This window comes from Pseudopipra pipra, chromosome 2, assembly GCF_036250125.1.
Source record: "Pseudopipra pipra isolate bDixPip1 chromosome 2, bDixPip1.hap1, whole genome shotgun sequence".
NCBI classification, from domain to species: domain Eukaryota; kingdom Metazoa; phylum Chordata; class Aves; order Passeriformes; family Pipridae; genus Pseudopipra; species Pseudopipra pipra.
Window position 1 is genome coordinate 45,670,465 of NC_087550.1, and position 6,159 is coordinate 45,676,623.

A 6,159-nucleotide genomic window follows, 5' to 3' on the forward strand; every position below is an offset into this window, starting at 1 on the left:
GATGGGCAAAACCATTGTCACCTGGGTGCTGCTTTGCTCCTTTGCCAAGGCATGAAGGGGTATGGATGCCCTCCTGCTCCTTATGTGGTCCTGCTAAAGCAGGGCTGGAGAGAGCTGACGTGGCAAAGCAGGGAGGCTTGCGGTGCCTCTCCTCCTGTGCTGTGGACAAACAGAAGTCTTCATTTTCTAGTGCTGTCCATCTGGCACCTTCCTTGAGCACTAAAATTCACTTGAAGAAAAATCTGAGGGAAAAAGAAAAGAACAATTCATGTTATTTACTTGATATTCTGTAATGGTGTGTAAATACATACAGAATTCTGTAATTCCTATAAATATATTGCTATAGAATTTTGCAAATTGGTATTATTTGCTTCATGTCCCTTCAGAACATTTTCTTATAACCATGCACATGTGTGATAATGGGATGGCAAAAAGGTGTACTTGCTTATTCCTAGAAAGTGTGCGAGAATATCCCCAGAAGGCAAAAGTCATCAATATTTTCTGTCTTTTTGCTAAATTGGAAAAAAGCAGGGAAATATATTTTTGTCAAGAATTGTATTATCATTTCACCTGAAGCAGATCTGTGTGGGCAAGCAGCATGGGCAAAAAGGTGATGGAGATCCAGACCAATGTTATGTTATGGGCTGATTTTGAGCTGCATCTGCTAATGTGTCAGGCCCCCTCCCAAACTTAAGTAGAGTGGGTTAAACCTGGGAGAACTGGGCAGTGCAGAGAGTGGAAAGAGAAAAATTCTAGGAATATTGCCTTAAATTGTCCCCAGTCAGTGCTGAACTTAAACTGCCTGCTAACTGGATGGAAAAAAAAGGTGTCTTGTATAAATGCCTGGGCGTAAGATGTGGAGGCTGAAGATAAGACTCTGGTCTAAGAAGTCAAGCGTTGCTATTGTCCACCTGAATAAAAGAGAAATATGTGTTTAATAAACATAAAAATAGGAGTGAGTTGGAGAGACAGCTTCTGAGGCTGTTTCTTGGGAGACAGAATATGGCAGGAGGCAAGAGAAGATGCTTCTGCAGCATGTCTTTCAGAGTCCATTGCATCAGCATAGGTTATGCTCTGCTCTGCCTCTTGTATCAAGTAAAAAAGTGACTATAAGGTCTGGCTCTGTTACTCATGATTATAGGAGTAGAAATAGATGGGTTGTGAACTGTGCTGAATGCCTTTTTGTGTGAACTCCTGTCTCAGCTAGTAAACTCTCACAGGGTCCCTGTGAGGTACAGTAGCAAACCTTGAGATGTGACCAGGCTACTTACAACTGCAGCTTGTTTTGCAGAAATTGTGAGGCTCCAGGTTCTTTGAAATTTTGATGAAATCTTGGAAACTCAACTCCATTACTGATGTAGCTGTATATATGTAGGCAGCTGTATTTGTAGGTAGAGAATCTGGGCAAAGAACTAATCAACAACGTCATCCTCAGTATTTCATTCCACATGGCATATCATTTACTGATCTGAGAATAAAAACCAGAAGACTTCTGTTTTCCAGAATTTTATCTCTGTTCCTAAGCTGTTAGAACTCTCCATGGGTTGTTCTCTGGTCAGTTCTGTCCTGCCTTGTTGTTATCTTTCAACTTACCATAACACTACAAGTTGGTTTTGCCATCTGGACCCTAAGCAAGTACCAGTAGCAAAACCTCATCTCCTCTTGTCAAGAAACTGGAACAGCCTACCCTAGAGTTTGTTGCTGAACACTTTGGCATTGTGAAGTGTGCAGAGCATGGCTAATTGGCATCTTAAATTTAGGTCTGAAAAAATTTATCTGTTAGGGATAAGAAAGACATCTAGTGATTATAAACAAAAAAGGCTATTGTACAACGTGTCTTCCCAGCTCAGTTGCAAGAAATTTGAAAGCAGAAAATGTTTATTGATGTTCAGGAAATTTTAAATGAGAATAATAAGCAAGCTCCACCTGCAAAATAATTTATAAAACCCAGTCTTTTTCCCTGATGGTTTCTTATCTTTAATAGCTTGTGTGTGTGTTTTCTTCTACTCAGTGATATTGGAAAAGATTCTTTTATTTTTCATTCATGATTTCTGAAGTCCAGCTCTCTTTATATAATTTTTCAGAGTTATTCTTGTCTGAACCCTGGAGCAGGAAAATTACTATGTGATCCTGGGTTAGGATAGGGGATAACATGCTTTGCAAAGATGCTGCTGTTGTGCTCAGAGTAGCTGCCATAGTCCTTGTCTTACTGTAGCTATCACATGGAGGACAACAACATTATTTATTCCTTTATTCCTGTTATTATAGAAGAGGTCTTTTTAAATGGTCCTCAAGTCATGCCAGCTCTTTTAAACCTCAACTGTCTCTTGAACACTCGCTCACAAATATCCTATCATGGAGATCTGTGTATAAGTTAAAGCTTAGCTACATGTTGCTTAGTTATGCAGAGGGATTTTACCTTGTATCAAAAAAACCCAACAATCACTTTTCTTGAGGTCAAGGAAAGTAATTTTTATGTGCACTACTCACAAGTAGCAACTACAACGTAGTCAAAAGAAGTCTGGAATTAGACTGAACTGTCAAAATGTTTCTCACATATCTGTTTTCTTGAGAAATCACAGACCTCCAAATTATGGTGATATGCAAAATATGCCCTATAGATTTTTTTTTTCCATGTCCAGAGGGCCTGGATTTATGTATATCTTACTGTTGGAGGCAGTAAGTCTAGGTGAAAAGAGCATTTCTGTAATGTTGGAACTCATTCATTTTATTGACAGCCTCCCCCTTGTCCCTGTAAATAGTAGTTTTAGTTGAAATTATTATTGTTTTTTTTACCCTTGTTGAGAAAGTAGATGTAAATATTGAAACAGTATCTTGAAATACTCCCTCACAGCTGTGCTTTTGAATGCATACTTCTTTCATATTTCTTATGTAGTATAATTTCTATTGCTTTTTAGAAACGTTTATGCTTGTTATGAATGTCCATACACTGAAGAAGTTGCAGCCAATTTATGTATCTCTGTCTTCCTTGGTTAAGCCAATTTTCTCTTTCTGGACATCTTGTGTTTTGGCAGGCAAGGTGGTATCTTCTCAGCTAGGACTCTTGTTTTTCCTTTTCTCTTCCTCCTGCCACAGTCCATCTTTTTTATTCATAGACTGTAGTTCATTTCAGAAACCTTCACAAAGAGCCTGCATGGTAAGACTGTGTGTCCATCTTATCTTCATTCCAGGGAAGCAGAATAATTGCTGGTAACAGTCCTCTGTGCATTTTCATCTTTGAGACATTGTTTGGTTTGATTCCAGATGAAATCAGTGCTTACATCTTCCTGTTCAGAATGGTTTGGGTCTTTATCTCACTGTGTCCCTAACATGTTTATTAGAAGGGTTTTCAATATATAATGTCAGTTTATTCAGACACGGTATATCCATTTCCATTTCTCTTTTCACAGAGTGTTCTGTGAAAGCCTTTGCGTACTATCCTTTAAGATCAGTTAATATCTAAACTCCATTGTAGACATCACCCTATTGATTGAAATCTCTTGATCAGCCACTTTGTATTACTTTGTGTTGGCAACTCATTGAATTATAAAGATTTGACATGCGTGTTAAAGATGCACAGTTTAAGTGTCAATCCCTTTTGTTGTAAGACCTGAACTGTTCTCTGAAGAATGAAAGTCACGTACAGGTCCCCAGTTTCATTAAGACTGTTTTCCTCACTGGCATCAGTCCACCTCACTGTCCTTCAGAAGAAAGCACTTCTTTTGGCCTCTTCAGTGTGCATGGAAATTGCTCCCAAATGGCCTGCTCTCCTCTATTAACTCTTTTAATAAAATCCCCTCTCTTCCAACGAGTATTTTTTAACTGCTTCTTCCTATCACCCTAATCTTCCTCATATAATTTTGTGGCATTTTTATGAGGCAGATACTGTCAATGAAACCTGTATTTTGTAACTGTGACTGAGTCCAATGTATTCTCATTTCTAATCAAGCCAGTCTTTATCCAGTAAAAAAATTTGGAAGAAATAATGAAGGAAAACTACATGTTGCTACCCCTTGTCTCAAGTGGGTTTGAAGGAGACCTAATGTGAACTTGCTCATGCTAAGATCCCTGTTAAGAGATTTCCATACTCTTAACTGTCTTTCTGGGGTTCTGTAATGTCTCATTACTTTCCAATTGATATTATCTGTCATCCTAGCAAAAACTTTTCTCGATGTCTATGAAGTTGATGTAAAATGAACTCCATGGATGTTCTGCTAAGAGGATGTTCTTACACACTGCCATAGCCACTGACATTTTCTGTTTCTTGAAATCAGCCTGCTCTTTCCCAAGCTATCTTCTGCTTGTTTCAACATCTGTAATAACGTGCCTGCCAGGTTGCTGCTTGGCATAGCTGCTGTCTTTTGGTTTATTATACTGCACAAAGAGTTCCCTCAGGAAGAGACTATCTTCCTTGTTCCAGGACCACATGAAGGATTTCATGCTTGACTTCAGTAGAATTTGCACCTCTTATCATTCCCACTCGGCCCATATTCCATGCACTTAATTAATGTTTCTATTTTTATGGCCTTATTATCTATCTGAAAATTGCAATGCTGGTGTATGCCAGAAGGCTGTTCTGAGCAGACTGGTGTTTTCCTCCTGTACTGTCTTTGTGTTGGTACATACACACACAGGTACTCTGCTAGAAGCATCTCATAGCCTTCCTTCTCTGTAAGACAAACAGGCCTGCTTGGTTAACTTAAGGTAGGGTACTAATACCAGGAGTATCTCTTCCATAGCAGCATAACGGAAAACAGGCAAAGTTCTTGCCTCATTTGCCAACAACTATCTTTACTATATAAATTTGGTGGCTGTGACATGTTAAAAAAACCCCAAACTAGATGAACAACAGGCTTGAGAGTACACATGAACCAGTTTATTTCCAGTTCCTCTCTTGCAGTGCTTAAATAAACAATTAAAAATCAGCCAAGATACTCTTGAGTTGAAATTTTGAATTCAAAGCCATGTTACTTGTAGTCATATTTTCAGTTGTGATAATAGGTAAGTGCTCCACAGCTCATGAAGTAGTGTGCAACTGAACACCCATCTCTTTCTTGATGGAAAATGTGATTTGTTCACAGAAATGTAGTCTTGGAGACCACATTCAGCTGTTACATGGGTATGTGAAGCCTCTAATCTGTAATAATAGTGCTTACTACCCACCTGCTACAGATGCCTGTTAAACCTCCCCCTCAGCTGCTGTTGTCCAGCTCCAGGGTTAACTTTCACCAAGGCAAAGTGCTCACTCAGACAGACTGAGATGCTTCTCTGTGCTGCAAGGAAGGTCTCTCTGAAACAGGGGAAGTGATGTCCCTGAGGGGAGGAGAGAGACGCAACAAAGAGAGATGTGGAAAAAACAGGGTTCATCTAAGAAGGGGTACAAGGAAGTTCCTGGGTGTGCCAGGGGGAAATTATCAGAGTCTGAAAGCAGGGACAGAGACATACATAGCACAGAAACACAAATGTTTCTACTTCTTCTCCCTGCTTTGCTTGTGTGCTGCCCTTCCCCCCCCTAAGTATACCCTCTCTTCTTCACTTTCCAGCTATCAAGAGTTCTAGTAACTGATCCTTCTTAGCAACTTTAGAAGATCATGCCTTGCACATCTTCAATGAGTGATCCATCTCAAGGGCTAGTTCCATAATGCAAGTGGTGCTAAAAGGATTCAGATCAGAGAAGAGGGTTTGGTTTGGGGTGAGGGGACTCTCCTCCATATACTGAGGTCTGTGGCAGCCTTGCTGTTGACATGAGTGGATGCTGCAGAGCCTGGTCTGCTGAGGTGTGTGCTGGGCTATGGTGGGGACAACAAAGGTGTTTGCTGAGCAAGGGCCATGCCTGGAGCTAGGAGATATCTGAGTTTGTTCTTTCCAAAATTCTCAGGTGGCCACAGACAGCTACTGAAGATGCAGTCAATTTGTTCCTAATTTGTCTTCACATAAATGAGTCTAAAGCTAAGCCCTGACTTGGAGGAAATTAAAATCTGTGTGATCAGTATAATTATGCAGCTAAGGATTCAGGCTGAATAGTGAGAGGAGGTAGGATAGCCTTGAAGTTTTCCTCTCTTCCATAGTGCTGCTCATCACAGACATGAATCAATGATTTTTGTAGAGGTATTCCTCTTGCTAGGGTCACTCCTATTCACTGATTTGTCTTCAAAAGCC